The sequence below is a fragment of the Ahaetulla prasina genome, chromosome 4 (assembly GCF_028640845.1).
Source record: "Ahaetulla prasina isolate Xishuangbanna chromosome 4, ASM2864084v1, whole genome shotgun sequence".
Lineage (NCBI taxonomy): Eukaryota > Metazoa > Chordata > Lepidosauria > Squamata > Colubridae > Ahaetulla > Ahaetulla prasina.
Window position 1 is genome coordinate 150,891,210 of NC_080542.1, and position 25,318 is coordinate 150,916,527.

The 25,318-nt window shown below is 38.7% G+C and overlaps 1 protein-coding gene across 4 annotated transcripts in view; it reads right to left on the bottom strand.

Annotated features, from left to right (window-relative positions):
- The window catches only part of SUSD2 (sushi domain containing 2), an 84,029-nt gene that overhangs the window by 32,790 nt on the left and 25,921 nt on the right, over window positions 1-25,318 (bottom strand). The gene's annotated exons all lie outside the window — the stretch shown is intronic.

Consider the following 25,318-nt stretch of genomic DNA (forward strand, 5'->3'; position numbering starts at 1 on the left):
GATCCCCGGGACCCTCAAGGGAGCTTTTTCCCCACCAAGAGCCCCAGGTTTCCGCTTCCCCTGGAGACAATAAACCCTGACATGGAAAGGCCTGTTCAGCATTAGCTCTTGGTCATATGATGATGATGATGATGGTGATGATGATGATGATGATGACGACATCAGTATACACAGCAAACGAGATAACTATGCTGAATTTTGTATCACAGATCACTAGTCGAACACTTCCCAAGCGTTTAGGACTGTGTGATGTATTGGCAAATTATGCGAGAAGATCCCAGTAAGGTGGCCTTCTGCAGCTGACCAATGGTGATCTTGTCAGTGCCAATAGTTTTTAAGTGCTTGCCTAGGTCTTTAGGCACAGCTCCCAGTGTGCCGAGTACCACTGGAACCCCTGCACTGGTTTATGCCAGAGTCTCTGCAATTCAGTTCTCAAATCTTGATATCTGGTGACCTTTTCAAGTTGTTTCTCATTGATTCTGCTGTCACCAGGTATAGCAACGTCGACTATCCACACTTTTTTCTTTTCCACAATCGTGATATCCGGGGTATTGCGTTCCAAAATTTTATCAGTCTGTATTCGGAAATCCCACAATAGTTTTGCATGCTCATTTTCAATTACTTTTTCAGGCTTATGATCCCACCAGTTCTTTGCTACAGGCAGATAGTAGTTGTGACACAAGTTCCAGTGGACCATCTGAACAACTGTATTGTGACGTTGTTTGTAGTTGGTCTGAGCTATTGTCTTACAACAGCTCAGTATGTGATCAATGGTTTCATCCGCTTCTTTGCAGAGTCTGCATTTGGGATCATCAGCAGATTTTTCTGTTCTGACTTTGATTACATTTGTTCTAATGGCTTGTTCTTGGGCCGCAAGAATCAGACCCTCTGTTTCTTTCTTCAATGTTCCATTGGTCAGCCATAACCAGGTCTTTTCCTTATCTACTTTTCCTTGGATCTTTTCAAGGAACTGTCCATGCAGTGCTTTGTTACACCAGCTGTCAACTCGAGCTTGCATCACTGTTTTCCTATATTGATACTTGGTTTGCTGTACTTTTAGCAGCTTCCTCTTGTTGACCTCCATCAAAGCTCGTTCAACATGGTCTTTCACATAAGCTGCCAGAGCATGTTTCTCTTCTTCGACTGTCTGCTTCACTTGCAAAAGTCCTCTGCCACCTACCTTTCTGGGCAAATATAGCCTGTCAACGTCACTACACGGGTGCAGCGCATAGTGTATGGTCATTGGTTTTCTTGTTTTCCTATCCAGACTGTCCAGCTCTGCCTGTGTCCAGTTTACAATTCCAGCAGTATATCTGATAATGAGTATGGCCCAGCTGTTTATAGCCTTGATGGTGTTACCGCCATTCAGTTTACTTTTTAGAAGTTTCCTGACCCTTTGCATGTATTCTTTGCTGACAACATTTTTCACTTGCCCATGCTTGATATTGTCCAGCTGCAGTATGCCCAAGTATTTGTAGGCTTCGGGTTGGTTACACTTGATGGTTTGTCCATTGGGCATTTCAATTCCATCACTTTCTATGATCTTCCCTTTCTTTCTTTCTGTGGCACATTTGTCCAGGCCGAACTCCATGCTGATGTCAGTGCTGAAAACTCGAACTGTATTGGTCAGTGAATGGATTTCAATTTCTGATTTTCTGTATAGCTTCAGGTCATTCATGTACAGCATGTGAGAGATTTTCTGTGAATTTTTAGCAGTTTGATAACCCAGGTTAGTTTTCTGTAAAATTGTTGACAGGGGGGATCATTTTATTATTATTATTTCAATTTCTATACCTCCCTTCTCCCGAAGGACTCAGGGCGGTTTACAGCCAACTAGGAAAAACAAATATAAACATTAAAAACAAATTTAAAAGATTAATTTAAATAGGCTGAAAATTCTAAAAACTACTAAAAACCCTCATTAAAAACTATTAGGCCAGTCCTGCACGATGAAATAAAAGAGTCTTCAACTCATGCTGGAAGGCCCGGAGGCCAGGGAGTTGGCATATCCCTGGGGGTAGCTCGTTCCAGAGGGCTGGAGCCCCCGCAGAGAAGGCCCTCCCCCTGGGGGTCGCCAGTCAACATTGTCTGGCCGACGGCACCCTGAGGAGACCCTCTCTGTGGGAGCGCACTGGTCGATGGGAGGCCACCAGTAGCAGCAGGCGGTCCTGTAAGTAACCCAGTCCTAAGCCATGGAGCGCTTTAAAGGTGATAACCATAGCAATGATGAACAGCAGAGGTGACAAAGAATCCCCCTGGAAAATCCCTCTTTTGATGTTGACCAGTCCATAGTTTTCACTTCCAATAAACGGTTCCATTTTCCAGATTATTATTATTATTATTATTTACACAAAATGACAGTATACACAGCAAACGAGATAATTATGCTGGATTTCGTATCACAGAACACTAGTCGAACACTTCCCAAGAATTTAGGACTGCATGATGTATCGGCGAATTTTGCGAGCAGATTATTATTATTATTATTATTATTATTATTATTATTATTATTATTATTATTATTATTATTATTATTACTACTACTACTACTACTACTACTACTACTACTATTATTATTATTATTATTATTATTATTATTATTATTATTATTATTATTATTATCTCTTTTAGTCATTCATTCATTTACTTATTTTTCAAGCATATATAAGATAACGTAAAAGTATAAACATAATTTGAATACATGAAAAGAGTTAAGTATGAAAAATAAAAAGGAATATTAGGACAGGGAGTGTAGGCACGCTGGTACACTTATGCACACCCCTTAGAGACCTCTTAGGAATGGGGTGAGATCAACAGTAGACAGTTTAAGATTAAAGTTTTGGAGGTTTGGGGAAGAAACCACAGAGTCAGGTAGTGCATTCCAGGCATTGACCACTCTGTTATTTTCTGCAATCGAGTTTGGAGCGGTTTACCATGAGTTTGTATCTATTATTTGCTTGTGTATTGTTTGTGGTTGAAGCTGAAGTAGTCATTGACATGCAGGACATTGTGGCAGATAATATATATATATATTTTTTTTGCAAAAATTTTTTATTTTTCCATAATAATTCCCACAATTTGACCAGTGTACAATACAATCACTTATCCAACAATCAGTCCTATACTCAAATTATACTCAGTCAGGGCTGCTCGACTGCCACTCCCCCCTTTAATCCTTTCTTCCCTTCTCATCCTTCTTAAACTTCCCCCACCACCTTCTCCTCGCTTTCCTACTTCCTCCTCTTCCCACTTCTCACTACCATCCTTTCTAACCTCTATCTTCTCCTTCTTCTCCTCCTCCTATCCTTTCTTCTCCTCCTTCTTTCCTCCCTACCCACCTACCTACCTACTTTCTTCCTTCTTTACTCCTCTTTCCTTACCCTTTCCCTTCGGGAGTGTTTGCCGAGCAGTCCCGACATTACACCATTCCAACTTGTTTAATTCTACCATTATTCCTGTACAATGGCAACCAATCAATTTATAGTCTTCCCCTTCCCCGCCTCCATCCCCCCCCCCCCGAGACTTCCCAGAACAGAATACAGGGTATTGTAACTAACAAACATAATCTAAAATATAACATAAAACATATTCCATTTCACACCATCACACTATCAATTCCCTTCTTTCTTAAACTAATACATAATAATTCCTAACTTCACTCAAAAACTAATTGATATTTTTTAATCTGATACTTATTTTGAATATAATCAATCCACTTCCTCCATTCCAATATATATTTTTCTTGTGTACAGTCTTTCAAGTAGGCAGAAATTTTGCCATTTCTGCTAAATTTGATACTTTACTAATCCATTCTCCAATTGTAGGTAAGTCTTCTTTCTTCCAATATTGTGCAATCAATAATCTTGCAGCAGTTATTAAATTCAGAATCAGTTTTGTCTCTATAACAGTGCAATCTGAGATTATTCCTAATAAAAGAACTGTGGAACAAACTTGATCTTCTTTTCAAAATGTTCTGCATAATCCACCATATTTTAATCCAAAAGGCTTTAACTTTTTGCAAGTCCACCATATATGATAATAGGTAGCATCCTCACAATCACATCTCCAACATTTTGCTTTCACATTTGGATACATACATGACAGTTTTTAGGATCTAAATGCCATCTATAAAACATTTTATAAAAATTTTCTCTTAAATTTTGTGCTTATGAATTTAACATTCCTCACCCAAATTTTTCCCATGTTTCTAACATTATAGGTTGTTGAAAATTTTGTGCCCATTTTACCATACAATCTTTAACCAACTCCATTTCTGAATCAATTTCAACCAATACATTATATAATCTCTTTATATGCTGTTGACCTTGATCTTTTATTTGTTTTACCAGATTATCATCACTTTGCCTTATACCAATTTTCTGATCTATTTTCCATCTAGATTGCTATTGTCCATACTGGAACCATGTATAATTTCTTCCTTCATCCTCAATTTCTCCCTAGATTTCAACTGTAATTCCCTTTTCCATAGTCAAAAGCTCTTTGTAAGTGATAACTTCCATTTTTGTAATATATTTATATTCTCTATCATATGTCTGGGGATGGTCCATATTGGTATCTTTCCATCTAACTTATATTGATATTTTTCCAAATCCTCAACAACGCACTTCTGACCATATTATTCTTAAATGTCTTATCAATTTTCTTGTCATATATTACATGTGCCATCCATATAACAAACCATAACCTTCTATATTCAAAATCCTTTCCTCTGTTAAATTAATCCAATCAGAAATTAAAGTTAAAACAACTGCATCATAGTACAATTTCAAATTAGGCATTTTAAACCCCTCTTTCCTAACGTCTTGCATTATTTTAACTTTATCCTCGGTTTTTACCCTTCCATACAAATTTATTAATCCTTTTGCCATTCTTGTAAATTTGCATCTTTCTTCAAAATTGGAATCATTTGAAACAAAATAAAAATCTAGGCAAAACATTCATTTTATAGCTGCCACTCTTCCCAACAATGATAATTGTAACTTCTTCCATTTCTCCATTTCTTTAATTACTTTTCCCCACAATACCTCATAATTGTTTTTATATAATTTTACATTCGATGCTGTAATGTATACTCCTAAGTATTTAACCTTTTTAACTACTTCATATCCAGTTATTCTTTCTAATTCTTCCTCTGATGTGTATTCATATTTTTAATTATCATTTTGTCTTCTGTTGATTCACTTTAAACCCAGATACCTTACTATACTGATCAATTGTCTCCATCAAATATACAGCTGAATGTATTGGTTGAGATAAAGAAACAACCAAATCATCTGCAAACGCTCTTAATTTATAATCTTGATTTTTAATTCTAATTCCTTTTATTCGATCTAAACCACGTATCTTACTCAATAATATTTCCAAAGTTAGAATGAATAATAATGGTGACAAGGGACATCCTTGTCTAGTCCCTTTCTCAATCTTGAAAGATTCTGTTAATCCACCATTTACTATTATTTGAGCTGTTTGCTTTTGATATATAGCCTTAATTGCTTGAATAAAATAATCCCCAAATTGCATTTTTTCTATTACTTTAAACAAAATCTGCCAATCCAATCTATCAAAAGCTTTTTCGGCATCCAAAAAGAGGAATGCTGCTGAAACCTGGCTGTTTCTTTCCAAATATTCAAGTAAATTTACAATTTGTCTCATATTATATCTCATCTGTCTCCCCTTAATAAATCCTGATTGGTCATTATGAATTAATTGATTCATCAGTGGCATCAATCTATTCGCTAGTATCTTAGCAAATATCTTATAATCAATATTTAAAAGCGATATTGGCCTATAATTCTCTGGTTTAACACCATCTCGATCTTCTTTAGGTATTAATGAGATCAAAGCTGTCCTCCATGAAGGAGGAGCTTCTCCTCCCCTTTGTATTCTGTTAAATAACTCCTTAAGTGGTACAATCATCTCATTTTGTAAATTTTTATAATAAGTAGTTGTCAAGCCATCTGTACCTGGTGCTTTATTCGCTTTAAGCTGCTTAATTGCAAACACTATTTCCTCTGAAGAAATTAATTGATTCAACTCTTCCCTTTGATCTACTGTAATTTCTAAAATACCGTGGTCCTGTAAATATCTATCTATATCTTTATCACTAATCACATCTCTAGAATATAACTTAGTATAATATTCTAAAAAAGCTTTTTTAATCAAATTTTGCTGATATACTTCCTTACCTCTATATTCTATTTTATCAATTATACGTCGTTTCTGTTTCTTTCTTAATAAATATGCTAACCACCTTCCAGGTTTATTAGAATTATTAAACAAATTATGTCTTACATATTGTAAATTAGTTGCCACCTGATCTGCCATTAACATATTAAATTGACCTCTTAATATATTTATTGACTCTTTTGTTTTACTATCTCCTGGATTGCCTACCAATAACTGCTCCTTCCTTTTAATTTCCTCTTCTAGTTCTTTTCGCCTTTTGTGCAGTCTATTTCTATATTTATTATTCATCTCTAATAAAATTCCCCTCATATAAGCTTTACTGGTGTCCCAAACTATCTCTATAGGTGTCCCTTTATCCATGTTCAAAGAAAAAAATTCCTTCATTAGAGTTTTACATTCATTTACATTTTGTTCATATTTAAACAAGTTCTCATTCATCCTCCACGACCTCCTGGCCTCTTTTTCCCGATCTAACTGAATCCATACCGGCTATGATCAGACAAGGTTCTAGAACAAATTTTGTCTTCTTCACTCTGAAAACAAATCATTAGTAATTAAAATGAAATCAATCCTAGAAAAGATTGATGTCTGTCAGAAAAAATGTAAAATCTCTCTTTTCATTGCGTTCTCGCCACACATCTCTCAATTCTAAATCTTCCATCAAATCAAAGAATGCCTTTGGCAGTTTTACACGATTGGAAATATTTCTAAGACTTCTTTTATCTTTCTGGGTATCCATCACTCCATTCCAATCACCCATTAATATATAAGTCTTATAATCCCAAAATGTTATTCTTTTATGTAAAACTTATAAAATTTTTCTTGTTGTTGATTTGGTGCATAAACTCCTATTAAAAGTATTTTCTCCCTTCCAATAAAAGTTCAATAGCAATATATCTTCCTTGATTATCCGCTTCAATTAATGTTGCAGATAAATTACTCTTTATATAAACAACTAGTCCATTCTTCTTTTCTGTAGCAGATGCAACAAAATGTATTCCCAATTTCAAATTTATCAAATATTTCTGGTCTAATGTTCTAATATGTGTTTCTTGTAAACATACAATGTCATTTTTAAATTGCTTCAAATAATGAAATATCTTTCTTCTCTTTTGTGGTGAGTTTAATCCATTGACATTCCAAGATAAAAGTCTAATTGCCATTATCAGCAATCGGAAACTTTTGAAGCACCAGCCGCAAATCATATCTTTCTTTGGGCCTTGCTCCTCCCACTGTTTCCGTCTTGGTAATAGCAGATTGAGCCTGTTGAGCCTTTTCTTCTTGTTCCTTGCGTTTGACAGCTGCTCTTGTCATCCTTGGCTCTTTTGGAATCTCTGATCCCATCTTAGACACATCCAACGCTTGTAAACGGTCTTCTTCCATTACTATCACTTCTTTTTCTTTAATTTCACCTTCCTTTCTCCTACCATCCGGAGATGGTGGACTTCCAGCCTTAAGCACATAAGCATAAAACTCTTGTGCTTTACTGACTGTATTAAGACGATGTGCTTTCCCTTCATAGTAAACTATTATACCAATTGGAATGTCCCATCTATACTCAATCTGACGTTTTTTAAGTTCGTTCACCAAAAAAGCAAAATCCTTCCTACCTCTCAACATTTTGGGGGGAATTTCCTTTAGTATTAAAATATCTTGGCCGGCTGCTTGAATCTTGTCTCCTTTAAAAAAAGTTTTTAAAATCTCATTTCTCACTGTTCTAGTAGTAAAATAAATAACAATGTCTCTGGGAAGATTTCTTTGTCTTGCTATCCAGGAATTCACACGATAAATTTTATCAATATAAAATGCCACATCTACTGGCCGAACTGCCAAAATCTCTGCAAAGGCCTCCGAAAAAATTTGCTTCAAATTCTCATTTTTACATTCTTTTAGTCCACGGATTCGTAAAGCAAGTTCCATTGCTCTATATTGTACCAAAACAATTTCATCATCAACTTTATCCATTTTACTTTGAACTGCCTCAATCTCATTTTCCAATTTTAAATTAGCTTTATTTCTTCTACTTCCTGCTCCAATAAAATCACATTTGATGCCAGACCCTGTACTGCTGACACCAAACCTTCTTTAACTTCTTTATTTCCAGTCTGAATTTCTAACATCTGTTTTTTCATCTCTGACATTTCTTCTGTAATTAATTTAAACTTATCCTCTATCTGGGAAGTTTGCCAATTCATAGCATCGTTAAGAGATTCTTTCATAAATTCTTTCAGGTTATCCTGAAGTGCTTCCAAATTTAGTGATTTTGTATCTGCTGTATGTGCTGGAGAGACGCCCGGTGTTAATGTTCCTGGAGTTTTTGTAGCAGTTGACTTTAATTGTTTTGCTGCCATCTCTTAAAATTTCTCTTTAACTTAATATTACGTATAAACCTTTTAAGTCTTTTTTTTCCAGTCTCAGTATCTCTTCTCCTTCTCATTACAATGTTTAAAAAATTTCCAGCTGGCCTCAGCAATAAACAACAGACAGTGAGACTTATAACACTTTCGTTTTCAACTGTAGCTCATTAAAGAACGATCGCCATTTTCACTTTGAAGTCAGATCCAAAACTTAAAAAAATAACAGGGAATTGATTGATTACTTGCTTTTATAATTAGAGCTTTCCTGTTTCTGTTCAGTCCGGTATTATCTTCTTTAAGTTAAAATTGGTCCCGGCTAATATTACGTATAAACCTTTTAAGTCTTTTTTTTTTAAATCCGTCTCAATATCTCGATCTCTTCTCCTTCTCATTACAATGTTTAAAAAATTTCCAGCTGGCCTTCAGCAATAAACAGCAAACAGAGAATTGTAACACTTTCGTTTTCAACTGTAGCTCATTAAAGAACGATCGCCATTTTCACTTTGAAGTCAAATCCAAAACTTAAAAAAAAAATAACAGGGAATTGATTGATTACTTGCTTTTATAATTAGAGCTCTCCTGTTTCTGTTCAGTCCGGTATTATCTTCTTTAAGTTAAAATTGGTCCCGGAAGTTGGTCGCGGCAATTAGGTCTGCTGGAGCAGGAAAAAAGCCTCAGATCTGGAGCACTTTGAAGTTCTGAGGGGGCTTAACCCTTCGAGCCCCCTGGTATCTTCCAGGAGCTCTAGGGAAGCTCTACCTCTGCTTCTTTTTGCTCACCACCGCTTCTTCTCCCGAAGAGGGGGGTTTCCGAACTGCTGGACAGCTGATTGTCGCTGTCTTAGCAGTCCAACATGATCCAGAGGTTGGTGACCAGAAAGATCACCTCCATTGCCAACGGAGCCAACCAGGAAGTCGTGGCAGATAATTTTATGTACTGTGCTTAGGTCAGACTGAAGTTGGCATAATTCTAAATTGTTTAAGCCCAAAATTTGGAGTCTGGTGGCATAAGGTATTTTATTGCTGGTAGAGGAATGGAGGATTCTTCATGTGAAATATCTTTGGACTTTCTCAACTGTATTTCAACTGAACATTTAAATATGTGTCAAATACAATTGACTGGTGCTAATGGTTGATATGGGTTGCTGCCAGGATCCTAGGTATCAACCAAGTATCTTCTTAAGATGTACGTTGTTCCAAGTAGCGTAGTCTTTTGCAGTTCCACTGGTGTGATTGCAGGAAGCTGCAATTTCTTGATGTGGTTTTGTAAAATTCTTGGACATGGTACCAAGTGCCCTGATGACAGTGGGTATCACGGTTACATGTTTCATTCATAGCCATGTAGTTTTGATGGCCAGATCGTGATATTTCAAGATTTTTTTTTCCAGTTCTTTTTCTTCGACTCTGGCGTCTCCTGGTACAGTGATATCAATAAACTGTATACTTCGGCCCTCGACAACCGTGATGTCTGGCGTGTTGTATTCCAAATGACGATCTTTCTGTATTTGAAAGTCCCACAAGATCTTCACCGTCTCATTTTTTGTAACTTTTTCCACTTTGTGCTCCCATGATTTTTCGGATACATTTTTTGCATAGTGGCTAGTGGACTAATTTAGCAACTCAATCATTTCTAGCTTTCTAATCAGCTTGCACGATTTTGCTGCAGTCACATATTAAGTGTGAAACAGTTTCAACTTTGTCATTGAAGCCATGTTTGATTGTCAGTGGAGACTTTTTTCCTCCTCCTTCTTCTTCTTCTTCTTCTTCTTCTTCTTCTTCTTCTTCTTCTTCTTCTTCTTCTTCTTCTTCTTCTTCATCATCATCATCATCATAATAACATAACATAATAATGTTATGTTGGATAGATGGATGAAATACTCCTCTTAAACAAATACTATTCTGATTTTCGCAATTCAGCAGTCCTATGCTTCTCTGAAACCTGGTTAAATGAATCAATTGAAGATAGCAGCCTGAACAGGGTTTCAGATTGAACGATCAGACAGAATTACAGAAACATCTGGTAAAAAGAAAGGAGGAGGCTTATGCCTATATATTAACAGCAACTGGTGTCAAGATTTTAAAATAATTTACAAATTCTGTGACAACAATTTAGAGACTTTAATTATCAACTGCAAACCATACTATTCGCCTCGTGAATTTTCCTCATTTCTTCTAATTGCTGTTTATGTCCCACCACAAGCCTGTGTAAACAAGGCATTACGAACTCTAGCTGACCAAATCATGGAGGCTGAAGCCAAGCACCCTAATTCACTGGCCATTGTTTTGGGTGATCTAAACAAGGCAAACTTAAGGAAAGAGCTACCAAAATACTTTCAGCATATCAATTGTCCCACCAGAGGCAAGAATACTCTAGACCATTGCTACACAACACTAAAAGATGCTTATCGGTCTTTACAACGTGCAGCTGTAGGACACTCTGATCATTGCATGATTCACCTTGTACCTGCTTACAGGTACAAGGTGAACCACAAAACCAACAATTAAATCAGTGAAGACCTGGACAGAGGAGGCAAAATTAAAGCTGCAGGCATGTTTTGACTGCACTGATTGGAATATTTTTGAAGATACCTCTGCAGACCTGGATGAACTCACAGATACTGTAACATCATATGTCAGCTTCTGTGAAGACCTATGTGTACCTACAAGGAACTTGTGAATATACAGTAACAACAAACCTTGGTTCACACCTAAACTTAAGCAGCTACGACATTCCAAAGAGGAAGCCTACAGAAAAGGTCATAAAATGCTGTACAATCAGGCCAAAAATGCACTAACAAGGGAGATCAGAGCAGCAAAAAGAAGCTACTCTGAAAAGCTAAAGAATCAGTTTTCAGCAAATGAACCAGCAAACATGTGGAAAACTCTTAAAAATATCACTGGCTATGGCAAACTTCCTTCCCAAGCTGAAGGTAATCAACAACTGGCAGATGACCTGAATGAGTTTTACTGCAGGTTTGAAAGGAAACTATAGCCACCTATCTCCACAACCCCCATCTCAGACACACCAACAACAGCCAAGCCTCCTACAACTGACCCCATTTCATTGGGTTCACAACCCCTAGTGATCACAGAAAAGGAAGTGCAAGACCTATTTCATAGACAAAAGCCAGGAAAAGCTCCAGACCCAGAAAAGCTAACTCCTTCTTCCTTAAAAGTCTGTGCTGACCAATAGGCCCCCATCTTCACCCATATTTTCAATAAATCACTAGAGATGTGCTATGTTCCTTCTGTTTCAACTCTACCATCATCCCATGCTGAAGAAGCCCACCATCAAGGAACTGAATGACTACAGACCAGTTGCTTTAACCTCTGTAGTCATGAAAACCTAAAGGCTAGTGCTTTCCTACCTGAAAACCATCAGGATCCACTGTTAGACTTGCATTGCATACCAGCACCAACAGATGATGCTGTTAATATGGCTCTGCACTACATCCTAAACATCTTGAGTTAGACCAGCAAGGGTCCTTTTTGTAGACTTTAGTTCAGCATTCAATACCATCATTCCAGACATTGATATTTTCTTTTATGTACACTGAGAGCATATGCATCAAGACAAATTCCTTGTGTGTCCAATCACACTTGGCCAATAAAAAATTCTATTCTATTCTATTCTAATAACAGAGTTGGAAGGGACCTTGGAGGTCTTCTAGTCCAACCCCATGCCCAGGCACAAAACCCTACACCATTTCAGACAAATAGCTATCCAACATTTTCTTAAAAATTTCCAGTTCTGGAGCATTCACAACTTCTGCAGGCAAGGTGTTTCACTTATTGATTGTTCTAACTGTCAGGAAATTTCTCCTTAGTTCTAAGTTGCTTCTCTCCTTGATTAGTTTCTAACCATTGCTTCTTGTCCTGCCTTCAGGTGCTTTGGAGAATAGCTTGACTCCCTCTTCTTTGTGGCAGCCCCTGAGATATTGGAACACTGCTATCATGTCTCCCCTAGTCCTTTTTTTCATTCAACTTGACATATCCAGTTCCGGCAAACATTCTTCATATGTTTTAGCCTCCAGTTCCCTAATCATCTTTGTTGCTCTTCTCTGCACTCTTTCTAGAGTCTCAATACCATTTTTACATCATGGCGACCAAAACTGAATGCAATATTCCAAGTGTGGCCTTACCAAGGCATTATAAAGTGGCACTAACACTTCACGTGATCTTGATTTTATCCCTCTGTTTATGCAGAATTGGCTTTTTAGCAGCTGCTGCACACTGCTGGCTCATATCTAAATGGTTATCCACTAGGACTCCAAGATCCCTCTCACAGGTACTACTATTGAGCAAGGTACCACATATACGGTACTGGTGCATTTTGGTTTTTTTGCCTAAATGTAGAATCTTACTTTTTTCACTGTTGAATTTCATTTTGTTAGATAGCGCCCAATGTTCAAGTTTGTCAAATGCTTTACTGAAGTCCAAGTAAATTATATCGACAGCATTCCTCTGGTCTATTAATTTTGTCATTTTGTCATGTCATGATATAAGCCTATAATTTGGCAGCTGCTGCACACTGCTGGCTCATATCTAAATGGTTGTCCACTAGGACTCCAAGATCCCTCTCACAGTTACTACTATTGAGCAAGGTACCACATATATGGTACCTTTTTTTCTTTTTTTTTTGTTTACATTTATACCCCACCCTTCTCCGAAGACTCAGGGCGGCTTTACAGTGTATAAGGCAATAGTCTCATTCTATTTGTATATTTTTACAAAGTCAACTTATTGCCCCCCCAACAATCTGGGTCCTCATTTTACCTACCTTATAAAGGATGGAAGGCTGAGTCAACCTTGGGCCGGGCTTGAACCTGCAGTAATTGCAGGCTCGGTGTTCTTAATAACAGGCTTTACCAGCCTGAGCTAAACCGGCCCCTACCTGTGCATTTTGGTTTTTTTACCTAAATGTAGAATCTTACTTTTTTCACTGTTGAATTTCATTTTGTTAGATAGCGTCCAATGTTCAAGTCTGTCAAGATCCTTCTGTAACTTGAGCCTATCTTCTGGAGTGTTGGCTATTCCTACCAGCTTGGTGTCATCTGCAAATTTGATGAGTTCCCCATCTATCCCCTTGTCCAAGTCATTGATGAAGATGTTGAAGAGTACTGGGCCTAAAATAGAGCCTTGGGGTACTCCATTGCATACTTCCCTCCATGTGGATGTCGTTCCATTGAGGACTACACCTTGAGTGCAGTTGGTCAGCCAGTTACGAATCCATCTGGTGGTGGTGCTGTCTAACCCACATTTTTCTACTTTATCTAGTAGTAGGTTATGGTCTACTTTATCAAATGCTTTACTGAACTCCAAGTAAATTATATCGACAGCATTCTTCTCGTCCATTAATTTTGTCATTTTGTCAAAGAATGCAATGAGATTAGTCTGGCATGATCTGTTTTTGACAAACCCATGTTGGCTTTTGGTTATTACTTTGTTTGCTTCTAGGTGTTCGGTGATTTGTTGCTTGATTATCTTTTCCAGAATCTTCCCTGGTATTGAGGTCAGGCTGATAGGTCTGTAGTTTCCTGGATCTGTTTTTTTTTCTTTTTTTGAAGATGGGAACTACATCAGCTCTTTTCCCATCCTCTGGCAGTTCCCGGGTGCTCCAGGATCTTTGAAAGATATAGTTCAGTGGTTCTGAGATCTCGTCTGCCAGTTCCTTCAGAACCTTGGGGTATAATCCATCTGGTCCTGGTGACGTGGACAGGTTGCTGGGGAGGTTACATGCAACTACATGTTTACTGGACCCGTGTCCTTCCTGGTTAGTGCTGGTTGCTCAGGAAGTGACATGAGGCTGGCTCCAGGGGATTATAAATGCTTCTTTGGTGGAAGGGGTTTTCCCCGCCGCCTTGAAAGAGGCGGTGGTGAGACCTCTCCTCAAGAAGCCTTCCCTGGACCCAGCTATTTTGGGAAATTACCGTCCAGTCTCCAACCTTCGCTTTGTGGCGAAGGTTGTAGAGACTGTGGTTGCATGGCAGCTCCCCCGGCACCTGGAGGAAGCAGTCTATCTAGACCCATTCCAGTCCGGTTCCGACCCGGTTATAGCACGGAGACGGCTTTGGTCGCGTTGGTGGATGACCTCTGGAGGGCCAGGGACAGGGGTTGCTCCTCTGCCTTGGTCCTATTAGATCTCTCAGCGGCTTTTGATACCATCGACCATGGTATCCTGCTGCGCCGGTTGGAGGGATTAGGAGTGGGGGCACCGCATCGGTGGTTCTCCTCCTATCTCTCTGACCGGTCGCAGACGGTGTTGACAGGGGGCAGAGGTGGTCCTCGAGCCGCCTCACTTGTGGGGTGCCTCAGGGTCGATTCTCGCCACCTTGTTCAACATCTATGAAGCCGCTGGGTGAGGTCATCAGTGGTTTTGGGGTGAGTTATCATCTGTACGCTGATGATACTCAGCTGTACTTTCCACCCGGACCACCCCAGCAATCGGTCAAGTGCTGTCCCGGTGTTTGGAAGCTGTACGGGTCTGGATGGGGAGAAACAGACTCAAGCTCAATCCCTCCAAGACGGAGTGGCTGTGGATGCCGGCACCCCGGTACAGTCAGCTGCATCCGCAGCTGACTGTTGGGGGCGAGTTAGTGGCCCCAAAGGAGGTGGTTCACAACTTGGGTGTCCTCCTGGATGGACGGCTGTCTTTTGATGAACATCTGGCGGCCGTCTCCAGGAGGGCCTTTTACCAAGTTCGCTTGGTCCGCCAGTTGCGTCCCTTCCTTGACCGGGATGCCTTATGCACGGTCACTCACGCTCTGGTTACGTCTAGGTTGGATTACTGCAATGCTCTCTACATGGGGCTGCCCTTGAGGTGCATCTGGAGACTACAGTTAGTCCAGAATGAGGCTGTGCGAGTGGTAACGGGAGCCGTTCGAGGCTCCCATGTAACACCACTGCTCCGTAGTCTACACTGGCTTCTTGTGGTTTTTCGGGTGCGCTTCAAGATTTTGGTTACCACCTTTAAAGCACTCCATGGCTTAGGACCCGGGTACTTACGAGACTGCCTGCTGTTACCCTTTGCCTCCCACCGACCCGTACGCTCTCACAGAGAGGGTCTCCTCAGGGTGCTGTCTGCCAAACAGTGTCGGCTGGCGGCCCCCAGGAGTAGGGCCTTCTCTGTGGGGGCGGCGACGCTCTGGAACGAACTTCCCCCTGGCCTACGACAAGTGCCTGATCTTCGGACCTTCCGTCGTGAGCTTAAAACACATTTATTCCTTCAAGCGGGACTGGCATAATAGTGTGGAATTTTAATTTTGGGGTTTTGTTAATATTTTAAAATTTAAAATTTTAATTTTAATTATCAGCCTTTATAATTCTGCTATGTTTTAACTGTGGTTTTAATTGTATATATTTTATGTTTTTACTTCTGGCTGTACACCGCCCTGAGTCCTTTGGGAGAAGGGCGGTATAAAGACTCAATAAATAATAATAATAATAATAATAATTTGAACTTGTCTAGGGTAGACAGGTGTTCACTTACCATTTTTTCCCTTATTTTAACTTGTGTTCCTAATCTGTTTTTTGTGGTGCTGTTTTTGATAGATTGGATTGTTTTTTCCTTTTGTGTAAAGATAGATGCAAAAAAATGAGTTAAGTAGATCTGCTTTCTCCCTGTTGCTTGTCACCTTCTTGCCACTTTCTCCCAGCAATGGGCCAATTGTTTCCTTGACTTTTTTCTTGTTTTTAACATGTTGGAAGAAGCTTTTTTTTGTTATTTTTTACTTTTGTCTCTAGCCTTTGTTCATTGTGAGCCTTAGCTTTCCTCACTTCATCTTTACAGGCTCAGGCTATTTGCTGATATTCTGCCTTAGTTATTTGCCCCTTTTTCCACTTTTTATACTTGTCCTTTTTGTCTTTCAATTTGTCAGATAGTTCTTTATGCATCCATGCTGGTTTCTTTTGAGATTTATTATTTTTCTTCTTCATTGGTATTGTGTTAGACTGGGCTTTTATAATCTCACTTTTCAAAATTTCCCAAACTTCTTGAGTTGTTTTCCCCTTGACGACTCTCATCCATGGAATCCTTCTTAAACTCTAAGTTTATTGAAATTAGCTCCCTTAAAGTCCAAGACTCTAGTTTGACTTTGTTTTACTACTTGTGTTTGCATAATGTTGAATTCCAGTATTGCATGATCACTTGCCCCCAAGGTTCCTGTAGCTTCAGCACCTTCTATTATTTTATTGATTGATTGATTGATTGATTGATTGATTGATTGTTCAACTTTTTATACCGTCTTTCTCCAAAGACTCAGGGCGGTGTACAGCATAGATAAAACAAATGTACAAAAAAATTAAAATACAATATATATTTAAAAATCTGATTCCATGAGCTGAATATTTAAAATTTATTTATTTATTTATTTATTTATTTTATTTATAATTTAATTTCTATACCGCCCTTCTCCCGAAGGACTCAGGATGGTATACAAACTTATTAAAATACAGAGAATAAATAACAAGTTTAAAAAGAATTTTAAAACAAATATTTAACAGGGCAATCGACTAAAACGGTCTTAGACCGACATAAAACCCCTAAAAATTACAATTAAAATACATTTAAAATACACTTAGGCTAGTCCCGCCCGATGAAATAATAAAATCTTCAGTTCCCGCTTGAAGGTCCGGAGGTCGGGGAGTTGGCGTAAACCCGGAGGCAACTCATTCCAAAGGGCCGGTGCTGCCACAGAGAAGGCCCTCCCCCTGGGGGCCACCAACCGACATTGTTTGGTCAATGGCACCCTGAGAAGGCCCACTCTGGGGGAGCGCACAGGTCATTGGGAGGCTATAGGTGGCAGAAGGCGGTCTCATAAATATGCCGGTCCTAAGCCATGGAGCGCTTTAAAGGTGGTCACTAACACCTTGAAGTGCACCCGGAAGGCTACCGGCAGCTAGTGCAGGCCACGCAGGATAGGTGTTATATGGGAGCAATTCGGTGCTCCCTCTATCACCTGCGCAGCCGCATTCTGGACTAGCTGAAGCCTCCTGGTGCTCTTCAAGAGGAGCCCCATGTAGAGAGCATTGCAATAGTCCAAGCGGGAAGTAACGAGGGCATGAGTGACCGTGCATAAGGAGTCCTGGTCAAGGAGAGGGCACAACTGGCGAATCAGGCGAACCTGATAAAATGCTCCCCTGGCGACAGCCGTCAAATGTTCTTCTAAAGACAGCTGGAGAGAACACAAATTGTTGACAATACTTCACCCCCAACAGTCAGTGAAGGCGTAAGCTGACTGTACCGGGACACTGGAACCCACACCACTCTGTCTTGGAGGGGATAAGTAGATAAAATTATAAAATAAAATAGCCCCACTAAAACCCCGCTAAAAAACCCTCAATTAAAATTTATCATTAGGCCAGCCCTGCTTGATGAAAGAAAAAAGTCTTAAGCTCGCGCTTAAAGGTCCGGAGATGAGGAAGTAAGCGTAGCCCCACGGGTAGTTCATTCCACAGGGCAGGAGCCCCCACAGAGAACGCTCTTCCCCTGGGGGCCACCAGCCGACATTTTTTGGCCGACGGCACCCTAAGGAGGCCCTCCCTGTGAGAGCGCACAGGTCGATGGGAGGCTACTGGTGGTAGCAGGTGGTCCCGTATATATCCCAGTCATCTCTGTTAGTGAGAATTAAGTCCAATATGGCTGATCCCCTTGTTCCCTTCTCTACTTTTTGGGAAACAAAGTTGTCTGCTAGGTTTGTTAGAAACCTATTGGATCTTCCACTTGGTGCAGAGTTTGTCTCCCAATTGAGGTCGGGGTAGTTAAAATCCCCCATTACTACTGTGATGTGCTTCCTACATACCTTAGTTAGCTGACTAGCAAAAAGTTCATCTACTTCCTCTGTTTGGTTGGGTGGCCTATAGTATAGACCTATGGCAATATCATTTCCCCCCCGCTTTAATATTGACCCAAATGCATTCAAGGTAATTTTCATCATTGTTGTGCTCTATTTCTGTAGAGATGTAGTTATTTCTTATATATAGTGCAACTCCACCTCCTCTTTTATTTGGTCTATTTCTTTTAAATAATTTATATCCCTCTAGCTGTATGTTCCATTTGTCAGATTGCCTCCGATCACTACTCAAGAAAGGAAAACCCTGACTCCATTTAATTATAGAGAAAGGTACTTTTACTGAGCACTTCTGATTGCAATAGAAGAAAAGCTAGAACTGAATAGGTGTGGCTTACAGATACATTTCCCCTCATTCATCCCTCCTCCCTCCAAAGGTCAGACAGATCTAGGCCAATGCCTTTCCCCTTATGAGTCACGTGAGGTTCTTCTTCCGGTGTTATCCTTCGGTCTGGTATGCAGAGTCCGTTGCTGGCTTCGCACATCTGACAGTTTGAATCTATGAGTCCTTCCTCTTCTCAAATGACAGCCGACACTCTTAAAGAGCCCCAACCCCATTAATCATGCATGACAGCAAAGTAGCAATAAAACATTGAAAAAGGTCATAAACACTTAACAAGGTAATAAAACAGCTAAGCACTGTACTAAGTAATAAAAACACTTAAACAATAGTGGAGATTGACGAACAGAGGCTGACATTTGGCCCTCCTGCAATAAGGACGTTAGTCCTAGGAAAGAATTAAAAAACAGATTAGGATTTATAAAGATATTTCTCATAGAATTGAGCTAGCTTTTTGGTAGCACGCACATCTTCCTTGTTCACCCATTCAGCTTGGGACAAGGGGAAATGTTTCCAAGCAACTAGATATTGGATTTTCTTTCTATGTTTTCTAGAATCTAGGATTTCTTTCACTTCAAAATGTTGTTCTTCTTCTATGAGAATTGGTACTGGGGGGGGAGTAGACATGGCTCTAATGGGGGATGTGTATTCAGGTTTCACTAAACTAACATGGAAAACAGGGTGAATTCTTCTCAGTGTTTTGGGTAGTTCCAGTTGGACAGTTACTGGATTGATAATTTTCACAATGGGGAAAGGTCCAATCTATTTAGGTCCAAGTTTCTTTGATTTTTGAGTAGTCTGTAAATATTTGGTGGACAGATACACTTTGTCCCCTACTTGGTACTTCTTTTCAGGAGCCCTTTTTTTAATCAGCATGTTTTTTGTGTGAGCGATGCGCGTCATCAATACCTTTGCGACTTATTTTCCAGGTACTTTGTAGTTGCTCTATCCATTCAGCCAGTGATGGAATAGAAGGTTTCTCTTCGGGAAGTTCTGGGATGGGGACAAACTCTTGACCAGAAGCTACCTTGAATGGAGTGAAGCCTGTGCTATTATGAACCGAGTATTATAGGCCACTTCAGCAAAAGGTAATAGGTCTGCCCAATTATCTTGTTGATAATTAATGTAACATCTGAGATATTGTTCCAGTACCAAGTTCGAGCGTTCACAAGATCCATTAGTTTGAGGATGGTGGGAGGAGCCAAGGAGTCGTAAAAACTCTTTCCAGAATTGGGAAGTGAATTGCACCCCTCGGTCTGAGATAATTCGTTCAGGGACTCCATGTAACCTGTAGACGTGCTGTACAAACAATTTCACCAAAGTTTTAGCTGAGGGTATTTTAGGACGCGGGACAAACTACACTTGTTTGGAAAACAAGTCCATCACTACCCAGATTACTGTATTGCCCCCACTTTCAGGCAATTCCATTATGAAGTCCATGGCTATTTCTTTCCATGGGACTCCTGGGCAAGCAACTGTTTGCAGCAGTCCTGGTGGTTTCCCTGGTGATCTTTTTGCTGCTGCACACACAGTACAACTTGCTGTGTAAGATTCAATGTCCTTTTTAAGTCCTGGCCACCAGAATTGCCTTTTCAGAAGGTGCAAGGTTTTCACGAACCCAAAGTGTCCAGCCATTTTAGCATCATGGCAGTGCTGAAGTATGGTCTCCCTTGCTGATGCAGGGACATAGAGTTTCGCCCCCACCCAGGCCAGTCCATCAGAGTACATTCGTGCAAATGGGCTAAGAACCAGTCATCTGTTTCCAAGGCTTCCTTCAGTAACTTAGTGAGATCATCTGGTAGTGCTGCATCGGTTTTAGCTTGGGTTTGGGTAATGGCCGGGGCTGCTAGTTGTTGAACCAGGAGTATAGGGCACGCCACTTCTGTGTGAGCACTATTGTATTGAGGCAAGCGGGAAAGAGCATCTGCTAGGAAGTTCTTGCCCCCCGGAATGTATTGCAAGGAGAAGTTGAAACGGTTAAAGTATTGGGCCCATCGAGCTTGCTTTGGCGATAGTTTTCTGGGTGTTTTCAGGGCCTCTAAGTTTTTATTTTATTTATTTATTTATTTATTTGATTTGATTTTTATACCGCCCTTCTCCCGAAGGACTCAGGGCAGTGTACAGGCAGAAGTAAAAAAGACAATACAGTCCACACCTCAAAAGGGTATTTAGCTCCCTCCAAGAATTGTCTCCATGTTAGGAGAGCCCAGTGAACTGCAAATGCTCCTTTCTCCCAGATGGCCCATCTACTCTTGTTTCAGTGAGTTTGCGAGATGTGTACACACAAGGTTGAAGTTCTCCTTTAGCATTGTTTTAGAGTAGAACGGCCCCCACTGCTACATCACTAGCATCTGCTTGAACCACAAATAGGGACTCCATGTCAGGTGCTTGAGGATAGGTTCGGCCGCAAATGGTCATTTCAACTTTTCAAAAGCTGCTTGACACTCCATTGACCATTCTAGTGGTAAGGATGGTTTGGGCTTTGTGTTTCCTTTTGGTTTCAGGAGATTGGTGATGGGCAGTGCAATGTTCGCAAACGAGGGAATGAAGTGGTGATAGAAATTGGCAAAACCCGGAGACTTTTGGTTGGCTCCACTGGCAATGGATGCGATCTTTCTGATCGCCAACCTCTGGATCATACCATTGGACTTCCGGTATGGCTCCGCTTCATGGAGAGCAGCTATGATTTAGCTGCTAACTCCCTAGTTAGTAGAGCTGTCAGGACATCGTAAATCTGGGTCCGACAGCTTGGAATTCTCTCCTTCGGGCAAAGAAGGAAAGATGAGCATTCAGGTTTGAAGTTGAGACACCCTAATAAGCTTTTAAGGGGAGAATATATTGGAATATCTGGAAAAGAAGAATACTTCAGCAGCACTTATTTTTTTGGATGCAGAGAAAGCCTTTGATCGATTGCATTGGGATTTTTTATTTAAATTAATAGAGAAAATGCAATTTGGAGATTGTTTTGTTAGAATAATTAAAGCGATTTATGGAGAACAAACAGCACAGATTATAATAAATGGTAGCTTGACAGAAGTTATTAAGATTGCGAAAGGAACGAGACAGGGATGTCCCTTATCACCATTATTGTTTGTTTTGACTCTGGAACCATTATTAGATAAAATACGAGAATTAACGAAAATAGAGGGAATTAAGATTAGACAATATGAGTATAAAGTTAGAGCTTTTGCAGATGATGTAGTGGTTACGTTAACAAATCCTATAAATTCAAGTAGATTTTGTTGGAAGTAATTGATAAATATGGAAAGGTATCAGGATTTAAAATAAATCAGAATAAAACAAAAGTGATAATTAAAAATATGTCTATACAACAGAAACAAAACTAGAGGAAATGACAGGATTTGAGGTAGTAAAAAGGTTAAATACTTAGGGTTTATATTAGCTCATCGAACAAGAAACTTTATAAGAATAATTATGACTTGCTATGGCAAAAGTTCAGAATGATATGAGTATCTGGAAGAAATTGCAGTTATCCCTATTGGGAAGGATTGCGGCTATTAAAATGAATGTGTTACCTAGATTTTTGTTTCTGTTCCAGATGATACCAATAATTAAAAAGGATAAAAATTTGGAAGATTGGCAGATTGGGATTAACAAATTTATATGGCAGGGTAAAAGGCGAGGTTAAAATGAAAATAATACAGGACTCACGGAAAGAGGTGGTTTAAGAATGCCTAACTTTAAACTATATTATGAAGCAGTAGCCCTTTCAGTAATAAGTGACTGGTTTAACTTAACAGAGGAAAGAATTTTGAATATAGAAGGTTATGACTTGTTATATGGATGGCATGCGTACTTATTTTATGAAAAAAGTGGATAGGGCTTTTAAGAATCATGTGTTGAGAAGTGCTCTTTTGGTCTGGAAAAATATTCCTATAAATTAGAATACAAGATTCCTATATGCGAGCCCTAGACATGCAATAGAGAATATAAATATAGAACAGAAACAGGAAATGATTACTTATAAAGAACTTTTGTATGCTGAAGGAGGTAGATTGCAATTAAAAAATTACAGGTATTAAATGAAGAAGGAGGAATTATACTTGGTTTCAATATGGGCAAATAAGTGCTAGATGGAAAGAAGATCAAAAATTGGTATAATGCAAAGGAGGAAAATTTAATAAAGCAAATTAGAAATCAGACCCAGGAGCATATAAAGAGATTGTATAATGTGTTGCTTGAAATAGATTCGAAAAGGATTTGGTAAAGGATTGTATGATAAAATGGGCACAGAATATTCAGGAACCAATAATGTTGGAAACATGGAGAAAATTTGGGTTAGAAATGTTAAGTTTACACAAGCACAGAATTTAAGGAAAATTTTATAAGATGTTTTATAGATGGCACTTAGATCCCAAAAATTATCATGTATGTATCCTAATATCCAAGCGAAATGTTGGAGGTGTGATTGTGATGACGCTACATATTTTCATATTTGGTGGACTTGCAAGAAAATTAAGGTCTTTTGGATAAGAATTTGGTGGATTATTCAAAATGTCCTGAAGAAGAAGATAAAGTTCCTGCCACAATTTTTCCTTTTGGGAATTATAACGGATTGTACAGGGATTGAGACTAAATTGATTCTGAATTTAATAACAGCAGCAAGACTGTTGATTGGACAATACTGGAAGAAATAAGTACCTACAATAGAAGAATGGATATTGAAAGTCACTAATTTGGCTGAGATGGCTAAAATCTCAGCTTTTTTGAAAGACAATACGCAGGAAAGATATTTAATTGAATGGAAAAAATGGATTGATTATCTACAAAACAGATATCAGATTAAGAAATATCAGATTGCCTTTGAATAATTAGGAAGTTATTTTATGTAATGGGGAGGGGATTGGGAGATGAAAAGCTTTGGATGTGGTTATTTGGATTGGAAGGGAAATTTTATTCTATGTTTGGTTTATGTATAACAATACCTTGTGATTGACCGGAAGCCGGGGGAGGGAGGGGAAGGGTTTTTGGGAGGGGAAAGGGGAAAATGTTTTGTTTTAAAACTCTTTCAATAAAAAAAAAGTTCTCCTTCCATAGCCTGATAAGCTCCTGGCTGAGGCTTCTGCCTTTATGGCGGACAAACGTCCAATTTCCACTGGAATTGATTTATGATGGACTGTAACATGGACGGAGAAACTGGAGTTTTAACACTTGTTTGTAAGAAGATTTTAAGCCCCTGAGGATATATTTGCTCGAAGATAGGAGAGAAGAAAGCAAATGGCGTTTTGTGGAATGTGTGTGAAAGCGAGTTAAAGCTAACAGCTAGTGTTTAAAATAGAAGATATATGGAATGATTAAATGGAAGAAACAGAATCTGATTTATATTTTTCTTCTTCTTTGGGATTATAGTGATTTAGAAGAAAAGTTTTTGAATTTTCTTTTGAATTTTTTTTCTTCTTGGTCCATTATGCTTATATATATATTATTTTTAAAATGGCTTTTAAGCAAATAGTGCCAAAAGTCATTAAAACTTTGAAATTTCTTCAGCTCAGATTCAAAATTAAAAGAAGAAATTAAAAAATTAAGAAATTCTTTACAGGAGTTTTTGGAGAGTCATTTTTAGAAATAGATCAAAATTTGATGAAATAGAGAAAGAGATGTTGGATTTTAAGGAAGTGGTGGAAGAGCAGAAGAGGAAATGAAATGGTAAAGGATGCAATTGCGCAAATATTGAGCTCTTGTATTCAGATGGAGGATGATCTTGCAGAAATTAATAAAGCTAATTTAGAGTTCCAAAGGAAAATAGAACTCAAAAATCAAAACAATTGGAACTTAGATAATAAGATGGAAGATATACAGGCAAGGTAGATAGGCAGATGAAGAAAGAGTAATATTACAATATAGATTAATGGAATATGCTATAAGGGTGAGGGGGTTGAAACAAAATAGGAAGGAAAATTTAAAGGAGATTTTTACACAAGCCTTTGCTCAGATAAAGGGTGTGGAGCCAGAAGATTTTGAGACTAATATTGAAAGAATTTATCGTGTTAATTCTTGGTGGGCAAGACAAAATAGAGTACCGAGGGATGTGGTTATTTATTTTACAACTAAAAAGGTTAGGTATGAAATTTTGCAAGCCTTTTATAAAAATAAATTCCAAATATCGGGACAAGATATAAAAATGATGAAGGAAATTCCTCCTAAAATGTTAAGAAAGAGAAGAGAATTTGCTTTTTTTAGTGGATGAGTTTAAGAAACATCAGATATATTTTAGATGGGAAGTCCCAATGGGTTTGTCAGTGAATTTTAGAGGCAGAAAGTATTTTCTTAATTCAGTTATGAAAGTGAGACATTTTTATATTAATGTTTTAAAGAGTGGGAATCCTTTGTTGTTAGATGCTAAGTTAATTGGTTTGGAAATGATGGAAAATAGAATGGGAGAGGGGAGGAATGTTTAAGATAAATGTAAACAAAAAAAAAGATGTGAACATGATGATTATGGTTAATTTTTGGAATTGATTTGTTTAGGATATAAATTATAGGATTTTTGTTATTTGCTATTCGTATGGTATAAATTTATGGGATGATATTGTTCAATTGTGAAGG